The sequence below is a fragment of the Schistocerca piceifrons genome, chromosome 2 (assembly GCF_021461385.2).
Source record: "Schistocerca piceifrons isolate TAMUIC-IGC-003096 chromosome 2, iqSchPice1.1, whole genome shotgun sequence".
Lineage (NCBI taxonomy): Eukaryota > Metazoa > Arthropoda > Insecta > Orthoptera > Acrididae > Schistocerca > Schistocerca piceifrons.
Genome location: NC_060139.1, coordinates 257,241,216 through 257,262,802, shown reverse-complemented (window position 1 = coordinate 257,262,802; position 21,587 = coordinate 257,241,216). Strand labels below are relative to the sequence as shown.

General features: G+C 44.4%; 1 protein-coding gene across 1 annotated transcript in view; it reads right to left on the bottom strand.

The window, feature by feature from the left end:
- Positions 1-9,623, bottom strand: part of LOC124777730 (juvenile hormone acid O-methyltransferase-like) — a 112,299-nt gene extending 102,676 nt beyond the window's left edge. The window contains exon 1 of the mRNA XM_047253229.1: positions 9,556-9,623. The gene's annotated coding sequence lies outside the window, so the exon portion shown is untranslated. The remainder of the gene's footprint in view (positions 1-9,555) is intronic.
- Between the last annotated feature and the right edge of the window lie 11,964 nt (positions 9,624-21,587).

Below are 21,587 nucleotides of genomic sequence, written 5' to 3'. Positions count from 1 at the left end.
AGACACACACACAAATCTGAATACGGCGAACAGCGGAAAAAAATGTTAACAGGAGCGAACTTTGAACACTGCTCGCCCACTTCATAGTCCAACACCGAGACCTCCTTTCTGTTTTCATGTTTGATCTGCGTTCAGTTTTTGACGGGCTGTCCCGTGGTCTCTCTTACCAGTCAAACTGAAGGGGATGCGATGGGGAGTTTCCCTTGTCATCTCCGTGCAGTTGTCTGAAGGTGGCGCTCACAAACACGGTCAACTTCCTGCTTCTGTGCCACTTCCTCCAGCGCGTAGGGAGTGCTGCCAACCAGGGAATACATTGCTTCCGCTTTGTATCGACAGAACCGGAAATCCTTCTGCCGACAGTCACCAAAACACGACACACCATGAGCACTAAGTCAATTATAACTGAGCCGTTGGACAGTTCAGTTAATGCCTGCAGTCAGCTCAGTACACTACTCTGAAGACTATCTTCCGACATAGCAGTTGTTACTTGTGAAGAACTTGGACCATTATCAGTGGACATCGCCAAGCAAACAGCAGGGCCGCACGTGAGAAAGACGGGGCGCGCACGCTACTCGACTGAAACAGCTATAAAAAGTTTAGAATTTATAAATTACAATGTTGTCGTAATTGCTGTAAAAAGACCAGATACAGGGCTGAGGTGTGCAAAGCGAAGCACAACCGAGAAACGCAGCAGACACTCAAGCATACTGCAGTTGTAAAAAGTGGAAAGTCAGGTACTATTCATAACGAACATTTGTAAATTCAAAAACTTTCACGGATGACACGTTATGTGAATTCAGTCTTTGCTGGCAATAACAAGTCGTTAGCAGTAACTCTACCAATTAACAAAGTGTCGATCAAGTCTCAGATTGACACAAGGTCGTCAATTTCAATCGTATACCTGCAGAAGTGCAGAATTTTAGGATTGCCGACATTAACAGTTTGAAAGTACGCTCTTCAGCTGCTGGAATCAGGAGATTCCTGTGAAAAGACAATTTCCAAGCAACGTTGCGTATAAACAACTTACGAAACGAGCTACGTCGGTAATTGTAAATTCCGATAAAGCAACGAATTTACTGCGTCTTGAATGCTTAGGTCACGAGTGGGAAAATCAAATTTCAACTGACATTCCCAATGGAAAGTCAAATGAGCTGTTGCAAAAAATATGTTGAGATATTTCCCGAAGCAACAAGCAGTATCAAAGGTTACAAAGGCCTTACTTAGGCTGAAGTCGAATGCTGTGTCAAAATTTTTCAAACCACGCGACATTCCTTTCGTGTTGAAAGAGATGGCCGAGCGGTTCTAGGCGCTACAGTCTGGAACCGCGCAACCGCTGCCGTCGCAGGTTCGAATCCTGCCTCGGGCATGGATGTGTGTGATGTCCTTAGGTTAGTTAGGTTTAAGTGGTTCTAAGTTCTAGGGGACTGATGACCTCAGAAGTTAAGTCCCATAGTGCTCAGAGCCATTTGAACCATTTTTGTTGAAAGAAAAAGTAAAGTAAGAAATCCACTGTCTTGAATAGAAAGAGCCTATAGAAGCAATAACTAGGGGCCAATGAGCAAGGCCGATCGTAGTTCTATAGATTCCAAACGGCTCCCTTCGCACCTGCAGAGTTTATAAAGAAGCAGTTAATTTTCACTCTACTTTCGATTCATAATCTGTTCCAAAGTCGGTAGAATTGATGACAAAATTTGCTGGTTGTGTGTACCTCGTCAATCCACACACATCAAAAAACCTTTCTGCATCACCCCGGTTCCCACAACTCCTGAAGATAGACGTTGACTGTGGATATTGTATCACAGACACGGTCCCTTCGACTGTTCAGAGATTTTACTAAACCCGCCCAAAGATGCAAACAACCTTGCATGAGCAGCGCCTATTAGACGGAGGGCGTCTGACAGCCGATCAGTTCCAGTTATTCCACCGGGAAGGAGGTACACTGCTCTTGTTGCCGTGTTGTCTGCAGTTCAACCATGCCTAGACGGTCAATACCGCGGTTCGATCGCGTCCGCGTTGTTACTTTGTGCCAGGAAGGGCTCTCAACAAGGGAAGAGTCCAGGCGTCTCGAAGTGAACCAAACCGATGTTGTTCGGACAAGGAGGAGATACAGAGAGACAGGAACTGTCGATGACATTCCTTGTTCAGGCCGCCCAAGGGCTACTACTGCAGTGGAAGACTGCTACATAATGAGTATGGCTCGGGGGAACCTTGACAGCAACGCCATCATGTTGAACAATGTTTGTCGTGCAGCCACAGGACGTCGTGTTACGAGTCAAATTGTGCACAATAGGCTGCATGATGAGCAACTTCACTCCCGACGTCCATGTCGCCGTCCATCTTTGCAACCACGACACATTGCAGCGAGCTACAGATGGGCCCAACAAGATGCCGAATGGACCGCTCAGGATTGGCATCACGTTCTCTTCACCGATGAGTGTCGCATATGCTTTCAACCAGACAATCGTCTGAGACGTGTTTGGAGGCAAGCCGGTGAGGCAGAATGCCTTAGACACATTGTCCAGCGAGTGCAGTGAAGTGGGTGTACCCTGCTGTTTTGGGGTGGCATTATGTTGGGCCGATGTACGCCGCTGGTGGTCATGGAAGGCGCCGTAACGGCTGTACGACCGATGGTGCAACCATATCGGCAGCATATTGGCGAGGCATCCGTCTTCATGGACGACAATTCACGCCCCTATCGTGCACATCTTGTGAATGACTTCCTTCAGGATAACGACATCGCTCGACTAGAGTGGCCAGCATGTTCTCCAGACATGAACCCTATCGAAAATGCCTGGGATAGATTGAAAAGGGATGTTTATGAACGATGGGACCCACCAACCACTCCGACGGATCTACGCCGAATCGCCGTTGAGGAGTGGGACAATATGGACCAACAGTGCCTTGATGAACTTGTGGATAGTATGCCACGACGAATACATGTATGCATCAATGCAAGAGGACATGCTACTGGGTGTTAGAGGTACCGGTGTGTACAGCAATCTGGACCACCACCTCTGAAGGTCCGCTGTATGCTGGTACAACATACAATGTGTGATTTTCATGAGCAATAAAAAGGGCGAAAATGACGCTTATGTTGATTTCTATTCCAATATTCTGTACAGTTTCCGGAGCTCTCGGAACCGAGGGTACGCAGACACGCTGATTTATGGTAAGAAATAAACCATTTTGTCTCTACCATAACACACGGTTGCCGTTCGGAATAACCAGAGCATCGAATTTGTTGCGGCAGTATGCAGAACAGTTACTTCGGAAAGCTCCGAAAGCTGCGAACTACCTTGTTGACATAATTGTCTCGGGCACAACTCCACAGCAACTCTTGCAGAATTTGGAATTTATTTTCCATAATTCTGAAAGTGGCAAATTTGAAATGCAACAAGGCCAAGTGCATCTTCTTTCAATGCGAAGCGCAATAGCTAGGGCACATACTGTCTGCACTCGGCATCAAGCCTACGCTGCAACGCACCGTTAAAAACCTTGCGGCTCCCAAGGACGTCAATCAATTACGATCTATACTAGGACAAATAAATTATTATCGGAAGTTTCTGTCTCATGTGGCTTCCATCAGTGATCTACTGTATATGTTGTTATCTAAAGGCACCATATTGAACTGGAACAGTGGATGCTAAAGTACATTTAATAAATTAGAACAATGTTTGATGGGAAATGTCTTACGACACACAATCTGAGCAAAATGCTCACAATTGCTGCAGATGTTTCAGATTACAACATAGGCACCGTTCTGTCACATCGACATCATGATTTTGAACGACAAATTGAGTTCGCACAAACAAATTACAGTCATATCTATTTGCAGTCAAGAAATATCATGATTACATTTATGCATGTAAAGTGATCCTCCTCACCGACCACAAACCTGTAGTGGCTATGCTACGACCGAACAGTACTGTTCCTACAAGGACAGCTCAACGACCAAGCGAGGTGGCGCAGTGGTTAGCATATGGTACTCGCATTCGGGAGGACGACAGTTCAAACCCACGTCCCCCCATCCAGTGTTAGGTTTTCCATGATTTCCCCAAGTCGCTCCTGGCAGATGCTGGGATAGTTCCTTTCAAAGGGCACGGCCGATTCCCTTCCCCATCCCGGACGCAATCTGAGATTGTGCTCCGTCTCTAATGACCTCGATCTCTACTGGACGATAAATCCAATCTCCCTTCCTCCCTTCCTTCCTTCCTCAGCTCAACGTTAGCAGCGTTGAGTGTGGCTTCTGTGGAACTATGGGTATGAAACGTTGTTCAGGTCTACAGAACAACACGCGAAAACAGATTTACTGTCACATTGCCAACAGTGCAAGACAAAAAGTCTGATCATCAGGCCAAACTTGTATCTACAAATCTATGAGGTCTAGGAGCAGGTAAACAAAAATCTGGAGCTGAACCACTAGTATCTGAGTAGCTATCGATACTTTGATCGCATTCGACAGCCCGAGAACAGGGGCGAGGCGCCATGCTGGTGTGTTCTGCGGCAGTCGCGTCATCGGTGCCCGAGGAATGAGACACTCCCAAGGTTACCCAGACACAGGACATACCGCGAGTCATCGTGTCGAGGACTTTGGAAGCAGCCATCGCCACCAGAGCCTACTGCCCTTGGTAAGGCATGTCGATGCCACGAGACGCCGCCAAATGCCGCAGGTTGCAACAAATCAGCTGCCGTATCACGATCTCCTAATAGCCACCATCCAGAACCAACTCTTCGCTATGGGGAAGAGGATTATCGCCACTCAGAGGTATATCTAATCATCATATTAGCATGAGCTCACGAACAACGCTATGGAAAAACGTCACCTGAAGCGGTAAGTCGCGGTACAAGTTGGCATGCACCAATGGCAGTATACAAAGCAATGAGCGATATCGAGAGTGGATCTCAGATTAGTTCCATATCTATAGATGTGCACGAGGCTTTTGACACTGTCATTCACAAGCGGCTTCTAATCTCAATTGCGTACCAACGGAATATCGCCGCAGTTGTGTCACTGAATTCGTTATTTCCTGTCTGAAAGGTCACAGTTCGTAGTAATTGATGTAACGTTATCCAGTAAAACTGTAGTTACATCTGACGCTTCTCAGGGAAGTGTTCTAGGCCTGCAGCTGTTCCTTATCTGTATAAACGATTTAGGAGTCAATCTGAGCAGCCATCTCGCATTGTTTGCAAAATATGCTGTCATTTACCGTCTGTTAAAGTCATCAGAAGATCAACACCGATTACAAAATGACTTAGATATGATATCTGTATGGTACGTAAAATGGCAATAGACTTTAAATAATAAAAAGTGTGAAGTCAGCCACATGAGTACTAAAAGAAATCAGTTAAATTTGTGTTGTGGGAGCAGAACATTTACGTGCCATCAAAAAGGTCCCTGATAACTTCTCTCATTGGCAGTTGACACAGGAACCTGTTGTCCGATCACATTTGTCTCTTAGTTCACCTACGTCACTCTTCACGAAAAGGAAGCTATAGTTGAGAAGGGAGTGAGGTAGAGTTGTACCGTGTCCCCAATATTATTCAGTATGTACATCGAGCAAGCAGTTAAGGAAACCAAAGAAAAATTTTGAGAAGGAACTAAAATGCAACGAGAAGAAATAAAAAGTTTGAGTTTTGCAAATTACATTGTAACTATGTCAGAGGCAGCAAAGGACTTGGAAGAAAAGTTAACGGAATGTATACAGTTTTGCAAAGAGGTTATAAGATGAACATCAATAAAAGTAAAATAAGGATAATGGGCTTTGGTGGAATCAAGTCAGGCGATGGAGAGGGAATTAGATTAGGCAATAAGAGACTAAAAGTAGTGGATGTGTTTTGCTATCTGAACAGGAAAGTAACCGATGATGTATGAAGATGAGACGATATAAAATGCAAACTGGCAATAGCACGAATAACTTTTCTGCAAAAGAAAAGTTTGTAAACACTGGATACAGATTTAAGTGCTAAGAAATTTTTTCTGAAAGTACTTGTCTGGAGTGTAGCCTTTTACGAAAACTGAAACGTGGACGACAAGCAGTCCAGAGAAGAAAAGAAATGTGATACTACAGAAGAATGCTGAAGCTAGACGGAGAGATCGTGTAAGTAATGTGGAGGTACTCAATCGAAAAGAGGAAAATAGAAATTTATGGCAGAAAGTGGGTAAATCAAGAATTAGTTTGATAAGACACATCTAGAGACGTGAAAGACTCGTCAGTTTGATAATGAAGGAAACTGGGGGGAATAAAATTGCAAAGGGAGATGAAAATATGATTATAATAAGCGGCTAGAAACATATGTAGGTGGCAGTAGTTAAGCAGACATGAAGAGGCTTGCACAGGATAGAGTAGCTTGGAAAGCTGCAACAAACAAGTTTTCGGACTGAAGATCATAAAAACAACAACATCCTACTGATGCATATTCAACAAAGCAAGGCATCATCATCCAGTCGCTCCACAAAATTACAATTTTGCTGGGAGGGGTTGAGGAACATTGATGACGTCGTCTGTGTGTCGACCTCCCCCCCCCCTCCCCCCCCCCTCTTCACCGCTCCAACAACCCAAGTAACCCAAGTTACTTCATCTCAGTCCCGTTCAACATATCTGGGGTGCAAAGTCATAGACTTAGGAAGAAGGTGTGGCAGAAAACCGCCGAAACTAAACTGGGGGAGGGGGCAGGGACTTACAAATTATATATCACACACAGTTGTAACTTATCCATGCTCCTCCAAGGGTCGACGAACGCTTCTTAAATTATATGATGTAGGAGTAGGTTTTAATTTCCAGTATCGGCATGGATTTCTCCCTGTGGGAGACCTGAGGAGAGGACCTTTTACATCGTCTCAGACGGAACAAACTTCCTGGTTCGTAATCACTGAGGCAGAATGCAGTAACTACATTACGTAAGCCAACACTTAGTTGTCGGTACAAGGACAAATGTAGATAAGCTGACTATCACTGTGTTTCACTTACCTGTTCTGTTGTCAACGAAAGGAAACCCTTTCCTTTTTTTCAGCATAACAGAAGAATTTCGCGTGGCAGGGAGTGGATGGTGATGTTTTAACCCTGTAGTTATTTGGACAGTATTTCTCAGAACTTACTTGTTGCATGTCTTTGTTGAAACTCCAATGACGATTCCTTTTGTACATAACGCTTGTTACTTACGAATGAATAAGTTATAAAATGGACTAGTACGATGACCCTTCTTCCTCTGTTGTGGTAACTGAATAAAACAGAACGGAATAGAGCAAGCTTGAAATTATATTGAAAATAAAATACACACTGATATGAGGAAATTCATGGGATACCGATGTGCACATATGCAAATGGCAATAGTGTCGCAGAATGGTAGTTCGAGCTAGATGTATGGGACATTCCATTTCGGAAATAGGTAATTCAACATTCCTAGACCCACAGTGTCAAGAGTATGCCGGGAATACCAAATTTCAGGCATTATCTCTAACCACGGACAATTCAGCTGCCGACGGCCTTCACTTAACGATCGAGAGCAACGGCGTTGCGAAGATTTTCAGTGCTAGCAGACAACTGCGTGAAATAGCCGCAGAAATCAATGTGGGACGAACGATGAACGTAACCGTTAGTATAGTGCAACGAAATTCGGTATTAATGGGAAAGAATGCCATTGATAGCAGCACGACATCGCCTGCAGCGCCTCTCCTGGGATCGTGACGTTTTCAGTTGTATCCTAGACAAGTGGAAAACAGCGGCCTGGTCAGATCAGTTCCGATTTCGGTTAGTAGGAGCTGATGTTAGGGTTGAAGTGTGGCGCAGACCCCACGAAGTTGTCAACAAGGCACTGTGCAATCTGATAGTGGCTCCATAATGGTCTGGGCTGCGTTTACATGGAATCAACTGGGTCCCCTGGTTCAACTGAACCGATAATTGGCTGGAAATGGTTACGTTCGGCTGACTGGAGACCATTTACAGCCATTCATCGACTCGAGCGAATAATTTGGCCACCCGGATCGACCGACATGGGTCCCATCGAACTTTTATGGGACATAATCGAGAGGCCAATTCGTGCACAAAATCTTGCACCAGCAACAAGAAGTTTTGGACGGTATATAGGAAACGTGGCTCAGTATTTCTGCAGAAGACTTCCAACGACTTGTCGATTCTATGCCCCGTCGAGTCGTTGCACTACGACGGGCAAAAGCATGTCCGACACAATGTTAGGAGGTACCCCCCGATTTTTTCACGTCATCGTAATAAGACTAAATTAAACGTTAACCGAAATACCGAAATTAAATTAATACAACAATAAAATAGTCCAAATTAACAGATGAATCACAGAGCCAGTTGATGCGTGTTTCTCTTTGGAGCAGGCGAAGACAATGACTGGTTGGAGAGCAGAACAAATAAACAGAAGATTTAAATGTCCTGGCTTACATTTAGTGTCATTAGGAAACTGAGGAAATGGCATGAACGCGTACAGATGAAAAGGTAGTGCTTGGAGAAGTCTAGCCGATGCCTTTATCCAGCAGTGGATGTCGAATGGTTGATGATTATGGTGATAATGACGATAGCGATTATGTTGATGATGATGGTGATGTGTCGTAATATCACTCTTTTCTTGTCATTTTTTCTCTTTTAGCGCAAATGTTTACGCGTAACCGAGCAAGTGGTTTATATTGACTGCGAGAGAGAGGGCGCGAGAGGAAGAGAGAATTTGGAAATTTGTGACAAGTTCTATGGTTCAAATGGCTCTGAGCACTATGGGACTTAACTTCTGAGGTCATCAGTCCCCTAGAACTTAGAACTACTTAAACCTAACTAACCTAAGGACATCACACACATCCATGCCCGAGGCAGGATTCGAACCTGCGACCGTAGCGATAGCGCGGTTCCAGACTGTAGCGCCTAGAGCCGCTCGGCCGCCCCGGCCGGCTAAGTTCTATGGGACCAAACTGCTGAGGTCATCGGTCCCTAGGCTTACACACTACTTAATCTTACGTAAACTAACTTACACTAAGGAAAACACACACACCCATATCCAAGGGAGGACTCGAACCTCCGACGGGGGCCGAGCCGTGCGAACCGTGGCACGGCTACCCCGCGCGGCAGGAAGAGAGAGAGAGACAGAGACAGAGAAACAGAGAGAGAGAGAGAGAGAGAGAGAGAGAGAGAGAGAGAGAGAGTATCTCTGACTCGTGATATAAAACTCTGTGAATGTAATGTGGAACATTAAGCACTTACTTACACCTAATTTAGTAACTGCGGAGAGGAATCGGATGATATGAACGCAGTTGAACTGTAATTAGCGGTATTGTTGAAAGCTGTCATTTTGAATATGGAACGTAATTTGATTAATTATGATAACATTTCATATGGAAAAATATAATTTCATTAATGGAAATGGTTGGTTTAACGTTTTGGTTATTTTAACTTCTTCCTTGTATGTGGCTTGGAACATTATTCGGTATGTCGTAACTCGTAGGGAACTTTGTATCCTGGAAAATCAGTAAAGCCTGCACCACCGTCGTTTATGCTCTATTTTGAGAGATTAATTTCTGGACTTTTATAGAAATTAATACACAACCTGGACACTGATCCACTTGCTGCAGATTGAGTACATCATAGCACCCAAGACGGCTTGCCGACGGCGTACGATTGTGCCTCTCACTGTTTTAAGAATTTTCAGAGTCGACGATCGCCGGGGTTCTGCAGAGACACACAAATTTATTCCAGATGCTGACTTAGACATCGAGAGTCAGGCAGAGTATGATTACGAACTGTAACTGCCCTTTACATTAATCATTTTTCTTGACAGACCTGAGAATTCAAACAGGAATTAAATTAATACCTGGAAGTGTGGAAGATATTTGTGTTAAAAATATAGGGGAAGCAACTTTTCTCGCCGAAAAGTTTGCGTTCAAGTAACCAGATATTTTTCAGTCAAAATAATTTAACTTCTCCATCTACATCTACATATATACTCCGCTAGCCACCAAGCGGTGTGTGGCGGAGGGCACAATTCGCGCCGAAGTCATATTTCCCCCCTCTGTTCCATTCGCGAATCGCGCGAAAAAAAACGACTATCTGAACGCCTCAGCACGAGCTCTTATTTCCCTTATCTTTGAATGATGATCATTACGCGATTTGAAAGTTGGTGGTAATAATATATGCTCTACATTCTCGGTGAAGACTGGATTTCGTAATTTAGAGAGCAGCCCTTTCTGTTTAGCGCGTCGTCTATCTGCAAGTGTGTCCCACTTCAAACTTTCTATGAGATTTGTAACGCTCTCGCGATGGCTAAATGTACCAGTCACGAATCTTGCAGCTCTTCTTTGGACGTTCTCAATCTCTTGAATCAGACCCAACTGGCAAGGGCCCACACAGACGAACAATACTCTAAGACTAGACAAACTAACGTATTGTAAGCTTTTTCCTTTGTTGAAGGACTGCATCGCTTCAGGATTCTACCAATAAACCGCAATCTAAAGTTCGCCTTACCCGTTACTTGTGTAATCTGATCATTCCATTTGAGGTCATTTCGAATAGTCACACCCAGATACTTGACTGATGTTAGCGCTTCCAAAGACTGATCATTTATTTTGTACTCGTACAGTAATTGGGATTTTCGCCTTGTTATACGCAGTACGTTACACTTACTCATATTGAGAGATAACTGCCACTCATTACATCACGCATTTATTTTCTGCAAATCCTCATTGATTTATTCACAACTTTCGTTTGATACAACTTTCCTGTAGACTACGGCATCATCGACAAACAGTCTAAGGCCGCTGTCAATACCATCAACCAGATCGTTTATGTAAATCGTAAAAAGCAGAGGACCTATTACGCTGCCCTGGGGCACACCTGAGGTTACTCTTGTTTCTGTTGAAGTCACCCCGTTCAGGACGACATACTGCTCCCTGTCTGTTAGAAAACTTTCTATCCAACCCCATATGTCATCGGATAGACCGTAAGCGCGCACTTTTTGTAGCAAGCGCCAGTGCGGAACTGAGTCGAACGCCTTTCAAAAGTCGAGAAATATGACACCAACCTGGGAGCCGGTATCTAGAGCCTGTTGTATATCATGCACAAAGAGGGCCAGCTGTGTCTCGCATGACCGCTGTTTCCTAAAACCGTGCTGGTTTGTGCAGATGAGCTTCTCAGAGTCTAGAAAGGTCATTACGTCTGAACACAAATATATGTTCCATGATTCTACAACAAATCGATGTCAGTGAAATTGGCCGGTAATTATGTGCATCCGATTTTCTTCCCTTTTTATAGATTGCTAAGAGAACCACTTGCATGAATATCAAGAGCTCAGATGGAAACCCAGTTCTAAGCAAAGAAGGGAAAGCAGAAAGGTGGAAGGAGTATATAGAGTGTCTATATATGGGCGATGTACTTCAGGGCAAGATTATGGAAATGGAAGATATAGATGAAGATGAAATGGGAGACACGATACTGCGTGAAGAGTTTGACAGAGCACTGAAAGACCTAAGTCGAAGCAAGACCCGGGAGTAGACAACATTGCATTAGAACTACTGACAGCCTTGGGAGAGCCAGTCCTGACAAAACTCTACCATCTGGTGAGCAAAATGTATGAGACAGGAGAAATACCCTCAGACTTCAAGAAGAATATAATAATTCCAACCCCAAAGAAAGCAGGTGTTGACAGATGTGAAAATTACGGAACTATCAGTTTAAAAAGCCATGGCTGCAAAATACTAACACGAATTCTTTACAGACGAATAGGAAAACTGGAAGAAGGCGACATCGGGAAAGATCAGTTTGGATTCCGTAGAAATGTTGGAACACGTGAGGCAATACTGACCCTACGACTTACCTTAGATGCTAGATTAAGGAAAGGCAAACCTACGTTTCTAGCATTTGTAGACTTAGAGAAAGCTTTTGACAATGTTAACTTGAATACTCTCTTTCACATTCTGAAGGTGGCAGGGGTAAAATACAGGGAGCGAAAGGCTATTTACAATTTGTACAGAAATCAGATGGCAGTTATAAGAGTCGAGGGGCATGAAAGGGGAGCAGTGGTTGGTAAGGGAGTGAGACAGGGTTGTAGTCTCTCCCCAGTGTTATTCAATCTGTATATTGAGCAAGCAGTACAGGAAACAAAAGAAAAATTCGGAGTAGGTATTAAAATCCATGGAGAAGAAATAAAAACTTTGAGGTTCAAATGGTTCAAATGGCTCTGAGCACTATGGGACTTAACATCTGTGGTCATCAGTCCCCTAGAACTTAGAACTACTTAAACCTAACTAACCTAAGGATCCCACACACATCCATGCCCGAGGCAGGATTCGAACCTGCGACCGTAGCAGTCGCGCGGTTCCGGACTGAGCGCCTAGAACCGCTAGATCACCGCGGCCGGCCCTTTGAGGTTCGCCGATGACATTGTAATTCTGTCAGAGACAGCAAAGGACTTGGAAGAGCAGTTGAACGGAATGGAAAGTGTCTTGAAATTAGGGTATAAGATGAACATCAACAAAAGCAAAACGAGGATAATGGAATGTGGTCGAATTAAATCGGGTGATGCTGATGGAATTAGATTAGGAAATGAGACACTTAAAGTAGTAAAGGAGTTTTGCTATTTGGGGAGCAAAATAACCGATGATGGTCGAAGTAGAGAGGATATTAAAGGTAGAGTGGCAATGGCAAGAAAAGCGTTTCTGAAGAAGAGAATTTTGTTAACATGGAGTATAGATTTAAGTGTCAGGCAGTCGTTTCTGAAAGTATTTGTGTGGAGTGTAGCCATGTATGGAAGTGAAACATGGACGATAAATAGTTTGGACAAGAAGAGAATAGAAGCTTTCGAAATGTGGTGCTACAGAAGAATGCTGAAGATTAGATGGGTAGATCACATAACTAATGAGGAGGTATTGAATAGAATTGGGGAGAAGAGGAGTTTGTGGCACAACTTGACTAGAAGAAGGGATCGGTTGGTAGGACATGTTCTGAGGCATCAAGGGATCGCCAATTTAGCACTGGAGGGCAGTGTGGAGGGTAAAAATCGTAGAGGGAGACCAAGAGATGAATGCACTAAGCAGATTCAGAAGAATGTAGGTTGCAGTAAGTACTGGGAGATGAAGAAGCTTGCACAGGATAGAGTAGCATGGAGAGCTGCATCAAACCAGTCTCAGGACTGAAGACCCCAACAACAACAACATGACCTGGGCCTTCTTCCAGTCCCGTGGAACTTTCCGCCGTTCCAATGATCTCCGATGATGACGGGACCAACTTGAATTTAATGGGGAGAGAAGTTAAAGTGCTAGTTAAAAATCTATGGAAGGCAATTAAAATCATGTAGTAATGGCGTGTGAACTGATGTGACAGAGCTCTCCAGCACATCGAGGCGATCGCTTACCGTCGCAGCAGGCAGCAGCAGGTGGTGAGCAGGTCGGCGGCAGCTTTGTGGTCAGAGGCCGTGCTGGCGAGCTTTATAGACAGGCCGGCGACGAGGCACACAAGAGATACCGGGCAGGGCGGGGCGGCGGCCGGCGATACGGCGGCCACCGAAGGGCAGCGGACCGACGTCAACACGGCGGGGCGCCGGCCGTCTGGCGAGGCGTACAGGCGGCACAGTGGCTGCCGTACGCCGGTTCCGCCTGCTTCTCTAGGTGAATGCGAGCTCTGTTCTCAGCCGACACCTTCTCTCTTCCTAAATGTACACCCTGTGTTGCACGTATCACTGCACGTAATTCTGCGCTACACGTAAAAACTACATTGAAACGCCAAATAAACGTGTAGGCACGCGTTACGAAAAACAGAGATATATAAACAAGCAGAATACAGAGCTGCGATCGGCAACGCCTATACAGGGTGGTCCATTGACAGTGACCGGGCCAAATATCTCACGAAATAAGCGTCAAACGAAAAAACTACAAAGAACGAAACTTGTCTAGCTTGAAGGGGGAAACCAGATGGCGCTATTGTTGGCCCGCTAGATGGCGCTGCCATAGGTCAAACGGATATCAATTGCGTTTTTTTTAAACAGCAAACCCCATTTTTATTACATATTCGTGTAGTACGTAAAGAAATATGAATGTTTTAATTGGAAAACTATTTTCGCTTTGTGATAGATGGCGCTGTAATAGTCACAAACGTATGGCACACAATTTTAGACGAACAGTTGGTAACAGGTAGGTTTTATAAATTAAAATACAGAACGTAGGTACGTTTGAACATTTTATTCCGGTTTTTCCAATGTGATACGTGTACCTTTGTGAACGTATCATTTCTGAGAACGCATGCTGTTACAGCGTGATTATCTGTAAATACCACATTAATTCAATAAATGCTCAAAATGATGTCCGTCAACCTCAATGCATTTGGCAATACGTGTAACGACATTCCTCTCAACAGCGAGTAGTTCGCCTTGCGTAATGTTCGCACATGCTTAAACAATGCGTTGACGCATGCTGTCAGGCGTTGTCGGTGGATCACGGTAGCAAATATCCTTCAACTTTCCCCACAGAAAGAAATCCGGGGACGTCAGACCCGGTGAACGTGCGGACCATGGTATGGTGCTTCGACGACCAATCCACTTGTCATGAAATATGTTATTCAATACCGCTTCAACCGCATGCGAGCTATGTGCCGGACATCCATAATGTTGGAAGTACATCGCCATTCTGTCATGCAGTGAAACGTCTTGTAGTAACATCGGTAGAACATTAAGTAGGAAATCAGCATACATTGCACCATTTACATTGCCATCGATATAATGGAGGCCAATTATCCTTCCTCCCATAATGCCGCACCATACATTAACCCGCCACGGACGCTGATGTTCCACTTGTCGCAGCCATCGCGGATTTTCCGTTACCCAATAGTGCATATTATGCCGGTTTACGTTACCGCTGTTGGTGAATGACGCTTCGTCGCTAAATAGAACGCGTGAAAAAAATCTGTCACCATCCCTTAATTCCTCTTGTGCCCAGTGGCAAAACTGTACACGACGTTCAGAGTCGTCGCCATGCATTCCTTGGCGCATAGAAATATGGTACGAGTGCAATCGATGTTGATGTAGCATTCTCAACACCGACGTTTTTGAGATTCCCGATTCTCGCGCAATTTGTCTGCTACTTATGTGCGGATTAGCCGCGACAGCAGCTAAAACACCAGCTTGGGCATCATCATTTGTTGCAGGTCGTGGTGGACGTTTTACATGTGGCTGAACACTTCCTGTTTGCTTAAATAACGTAACTATCCGGCGAACGGTTCGGACACTTGGATGATGTCATCCAGGATACCGAGCAGCGTACATAGCACACGCCCGTTGGGCATTTTGATCACAATAGCCATACATCAACACGATATCGACCTTTTCCGCAACTGGTAAACGGTCCATTTTAACACGGGTAATGTATCACGAAGTAAATACCGCACTGGCGGAATGTTACGTCATACCACGTACTTATACGTTTGTGACTATTAAAGCGCCATCTATCACAAAGCGAAAAAAGTGGTCCAAATAAAGCATTCATATTTCTTTACGTACTACACGAATATGTAATAAAAAATGGGGGTTCCTATTTTTTTAAAAAAACGCAGTTGATATCCGTTTGATCTATTGCAGCGCCACCTAGCAGGCCATCCATAGCGCCATCTGGTTTCTCCCTTCAAGCTAGACAAGTTTCGTTCTTTGTAGTTTTTTCGTTTGATGCTTATTTCGTGAGATATTTGACCCAGTCACTGTCAATGGACAACCCTGTATAAACAACCAGAATACGAAGCTGTGATCGGCAACGCCTACATAGGACAACAAGCGTCTGGCGCAGTTGTTAGATCGGTTACTGCTGCTACAATGACAGATTATAAAGATTTAAGTGAGTTTGAACATGGTGCGATAGTCGGCTCACGAGCGATGGGACACAGTACCTCCGAGGTAGCGATGAAGTGGTGATTTTCCCGTGCCACCATTTCACGAGTGTAACGCGAATATCAGGAATCCGAAGAATATCAAATCTTCCCCATCGCTGCAGCCGGAAAAACATCCTGCAAGAACGGGATCGATGACGACTGAAGACAATCGTTCAACGTGACAGAAGTTTAACCCTTCCGCAAATTGCTGCAGATTTCTATGCTGCGTCATCAGCAAGTGTCAGCGTGCCAACCATTCAACGAAACATCATCGGTATTGGCTTTCGGAGCCGAAGGCCCACTCTTCTACTCTTGATGACTGTACGACACAAAGCTTTATACCTCTCCTGGGCCCGTATACACCGACATTGGACTGTTGATGACTGGAAACATGTTGCCTGGTCGGGCGAGTCTCGTTTCAAATTGTATCGAGCAGACGGACGTGTACGGGTATGGAGACAACCTCACGAATCCATGGACCTTGCATGTGAGTAGGGAACCATAAAACTGGTGGAGGCTCTGTAATGGCGTGGGGCGTGTGCAGTTGGAGTGACATGGGACCCCTGATACGTTTAGATACTGCTCTGACAGTTGGCACGTACGTTATCATCCATCCGTCATCACCTGCATCCATTCATGTCCATTGTGCATTCAGACAGACTTGGGCAATTCCAGCGCGACAATGCGACACCCCACTCGTCCAGAATTGCTGCAGAGTGGCTCCAGGAACACTCTTCTGAGTTTAAACACTTCCGCTGGCCTCCGGACTTCCCAGACATGAACATTATTGAGCAAATCTGGGATGCCTTGCAACGTGTTGTTCAGAAGAGATCTCCATCCCCCATTCTCTTGCTGATTTATGGATAGCCCTGAAGGATTCATGCAGTCAGTTCCCTCCAGTACTACTTCAGACATTAGTCAAGTCCATGCCACGTCGTTTTGCGGCGCTTCTGATGCTCGCGAGGGCCTTACACGGTATTAGGCAGGTGCATCAGTTTCTTTGGTTCTTCAGTGTAAAATCTATATCACAGGTGTTCAGGTTTGCCTATAATGCAGACAACTGCCGTTTTTAATGCCCGAACATATTCCAGCATCTTTATGCCATCATAGGTGGGTACTTTCACTCAGTCCTTAAAGATTCAGTCGTGTTTTACGTAATAATTATTCGAATGCAAATCAAGCCTAGAAACTTGTACACCTGTTCCGATTATTTGCCTTATGTGCTAAAATGTTACGCTCTGTGGTACCTCCTTTACATTATCATATAGCCTGTCATGAGTTTGGTTGCCGGTTAGCAAGTAACTTTATCTGTAAACGTAATTTAATGAGTGATATCGGCAGGGTTTGTCAAATTGACTCCGTATTTTTAGACTTTCACAAGATTTTCGACAAAGTTCCTCATAGGTGTCTTCTAATCAAATCGTGTGCCTATGAAGTATCGTCTCTGTTGTGCGACTGGACTCATGAATTCCTGACAGGAAGCCACAGTTCTGAGTAACTGACAGAAAGTCATCGAGTAAAACAGAAGTATTATCTGGCGTTGCACAAAGAGGTGTTATAGACCCTCTGCTGTTCCTGATCTACATAAACTACATAGGAGACGATTTGAGCAACCCTCTTAAATTGTCTGCAGAAGATGCTATCATTTACCGTCTTGTAAAGTCTTCAGGTGATGAAAACCAACCACAAAATGATTTATACAAGATATCTGTATGGTGAGAAAAGTGGGAATTTACTCTAAACAATGAGAAGTGCGAAGTTGTCCACATGAGTACTAAAAGAAATTCGCTAAATTTCGGCTAACCGATAAATCACATAAAAAAAGCTGTAAAGTCAACTAAATACTTAGAGATTACAGTTACGGATAACTTCAGTTGGAACGATCACATAGATAATGTTGTGGGTAAAGCAAACCAAAGACTGCGATGTATTGGTCGAACGCTTAGAAAATGCAGCAGATCGACTAAAGAGACTGCGTACATCACGCTTGTCCGCCCTCTTCTGGAGTCCTACTGTGCGGTGTGGGATATGCATCAGATGGAACAGACGGAGGACGTCGTAAAAGTTAAAAGAAGGACAGCTCGTTTTGTATTATCGCGAAGGAGGGGAGAGAGAGTGTAACGGACATGATGCGTGAATTGGAGTAGCAATCATTAAAACAAAGACGTTTTCGCTGCTAAAGATTCTTCTCGTGAAATTTCAATCATTAACTTTCGCCTTCGAATGCGAAATTATTCCGTTGGCTCCCACCTATATAGCGAGAAATGATCATCATGACAAAATCAGAGAAATCAGATCTCGCACAGAAAGATTTAGGTGCTCGTTTTCCCGTGCGCTGTTAGAGATTGGAACCGTCGAGAAATAGCTTGAAGGCGCTTCTATGAACCATTTGCCATGTACTTAATTGCGAACGGCAGAGTAATCATGCAAATGAAGATATAGATGTAGTTGTGTGAAAATATTTCACATCTATATTTTGCAGTTACTTACTTATTTTCCTGTATCTGTCCTCATCTGTAATCTCACGTGCTGCATTATTTTTTTTTTATTATTATTCGTATGGTTTACTTGGACACTTTACATTGTTGTGTAAATGGTAAAATATGTTGGTAGCGTTTTTTCAGAAGTCTAATAAAAACAACACATCCACATGACAGAGACTTTGTTCTTCGATAACATACTCTGCTACACTATTTACAACAGTCTGGCAAAGCTGAGTTCGCTACTCGGTTCCACAACTGTAGACATCACTTTGTTTTGAGGGGAAGAACTCGTCGAGTCATGTTTGGGGCGCATTTTCATCCGGAAAGGAAGTTACTTGAAGGTTGTTCGATAGAGAGAGGACACGCGTAAATACACTACTGGTCATTAAAATTTCTACACTACGAAGATCACGTGCTACAGACGTGAAATTTAACCGACAGGAAGAAGATGCTGTGATATGCAAATATTTAGCTTTTCAGAGCATAACCACAAGGTTGGCGCCGGTGGCGACACCTACAACGTGCTGACATGAGGAAAGTTTTCGACCGATTTCTCACGCACAAACAGCAGTTGACCGGCGTTGCCTGGTGAAACGTTGTTGTGATGTCTCGTGTAAGGAGGAAAAATGCTTACCATCACGTTTCCGACTTTGATAAAGGTCGGATTGTAGCCTATCGCGATTGCGGTTTATCGTATCGCGACATTGCTGCTCGCGTTGGTAGAGATCCAATGACTGTTAGCAGAATATGGAATCGGTGGGTTCAGGAGGGTAATACGGAACGCTGTGCTGGATCCCAACGGCCTCGTATCACTAGCAGTCGAGATGACAATCATCTTTTCCGCTTGGCTGTAACGGATCGTGCAGCCACGTATCGATCCCTGAGTCAACAGATGGGGACGTTCGCAAGACAACAACCATCTGCACGAACAGTTCGACGACGTTTGCAGCAACATGGACTATAAGCTCGAAGACCATGGCTGCGGTTACCCTTGACGCTGCGTCACAGACAGAAGCGCCTGCGATGGTGTACTCAACGACAAACCTGGGTGCACGAATGGCAAAACGTCATTTTTTCGGATGAATCCAGGTTCTGTTTACAGCAACATGATGGTCGCATCCGTGTTTGGCGACATCGCGGTGAACGCACATTGGAAGCGTGTATTCGTCGTCGCCATACTGGCGTATCACCCGGCGTGATGGTATGGGCTGCCAATGGTTATACGTCTCGGTCACCTCTTGTTCGCATTGACGGCACTTTGAACAGTGGACGTTACATTTCAGATGTGTTACGACACGTGGCTCTACCCTTCATTCGATCCCTGCGAAACCCTACATTTCAGGAGGATAATGCACGACCGCATGTTGCAGGTCCTGTAGGGGCCTTTCTGGATACAGAAAATGTTCGACTGCTGCCCTGGCCAGCACATTCTCCAGATTTCTCACCAACTGAAAACGTCTGGTCAATGGTGGCCGAGCAACTGGCTCGTCACAATACGCCAGTCACTACACGCCAGTGTAAAAGTAGACTGCCTCCAAGTGGTACACCCCGGGCAATGCCGAAAGGTAGCTAAAAATCTACTACTATCGTGGCGCTGCACTATGAGTGTGATCTCATCTTGAAACAAATAATGAAATGAATGGGTCTTCTCAAAACCCAATGACAAGAGACGTCGCCCCATCAGTCCGAGTACTGCAAATTGACATAGAAGGTATAAGTAAGACTAAATGTGATATCCGCTCAAGACTAGCACGGGATAACAATATACATGTCATACTGGTCCAAGAAACACGTGTAAACCACGAAGCAGATCTCATGAAAAGAGATCTCATAAGTGGATACACCGTTTCTGGAGCTATTCACCATGAAAACTGTGGATCTGCCACATACGTCCGTAGTGACATTGATAACTGGGCTCCAATAAAAGTAAGTTCTTCGGATAACATATTTTTAATAGAAACACTAGTAAGTAACCTCACAATAGTCAATGTATATAAGCCTCCTAACATCCAATGGCCAAAAGAAGCACTCCCTGAAACAAAATACCCTACCCTCTTAACGGGCGATTTCAATAGCCACCACAGTTTATGGGGCTATAATGAAAACGATGATAATGGTCAAGCCCTACTTGAGTGGGCAGATATTGAAGACCTGCAACTATTATATGATGCTAAAGAGAGACACGCCTTCTGGTCAGCTAGATGGCACCGCGGTTTCAACCCAGATCTGTGGTTTGTTAGTAGAGACCACAAGGGTAAAGGTTACCCATCAAGCAGGAAAGTATTAACTAACTTCCCACACAGCCAGCATAGACCTGTCATTGTCCACATTGGAATACAAGTCCCTCTTATAAAATCAACTCCAAAACCAAGATGGAATTTTGAAAAGGCTGATTGGGAGTCATACGTAAAACGTGCCGATGCCACTGTACGGTGGATAAAGCCAATCATTAACAACTATGAACGATCTAGTGAAGCTCTTATTGCATCAGCTAAGAAAACTATACCACCCGGTTTCAGGAAATAATATACACCTGCCTGGAATGAAACAACTGAACGCCTCTATAACGAGTTCAAAGAATCGGGAGACAGGAAAGTGTCAGAGGAACTTATCGACTCACTTTACAGCGCCCGAAGAGAAAAGTGGAAAAAAACCGTGGAAGGTATAGACTTTAGAAAGTCCAGTCGAAAAGCGTGGGCCCTACTCATGAAACTAGGATTTGGTGCATACAATCCCCGAGAAAGAGCAAAAACCACTCCCAAAGCAATTGCAGGCAGTATAGCCAATATGTCCAGGGCACCTAGTGACAAAGAAACCGCCAGAAACATTAAGAAACTAATTAAAACACGGTGGAGACAAGCTACTGAAAGATCACATCCTGCAGCACCTTTCACAGTGGAAGAACTGAAAACGGCTATCTCGAACATCAAAACTAGGAAGACAGCTGGGCCAGATGAGTTATACCCAGAATTCATTAAGTATAGTGGAAAAAATGTTATCAACTGGCTCGTGAACTTCTATAATAACATCCTTGAAGAAGGCCGAGAGCCTAAGATATTCAAAAGATCTAAAGTATTGCCAATATTAAAACCTGAGAAAACACCAGACAAGCCTGAACATTTTAGACCAATCTCTCTCCTGAGTACCTGCTTCAAACTCTTGGAGAGACTCTTGTATAATCGTATTGGGACGACTTTGAATGATAGAATCCCCATCGAGCAGGCTGGTTTTCGACCAGAACGTAACTGTTGCG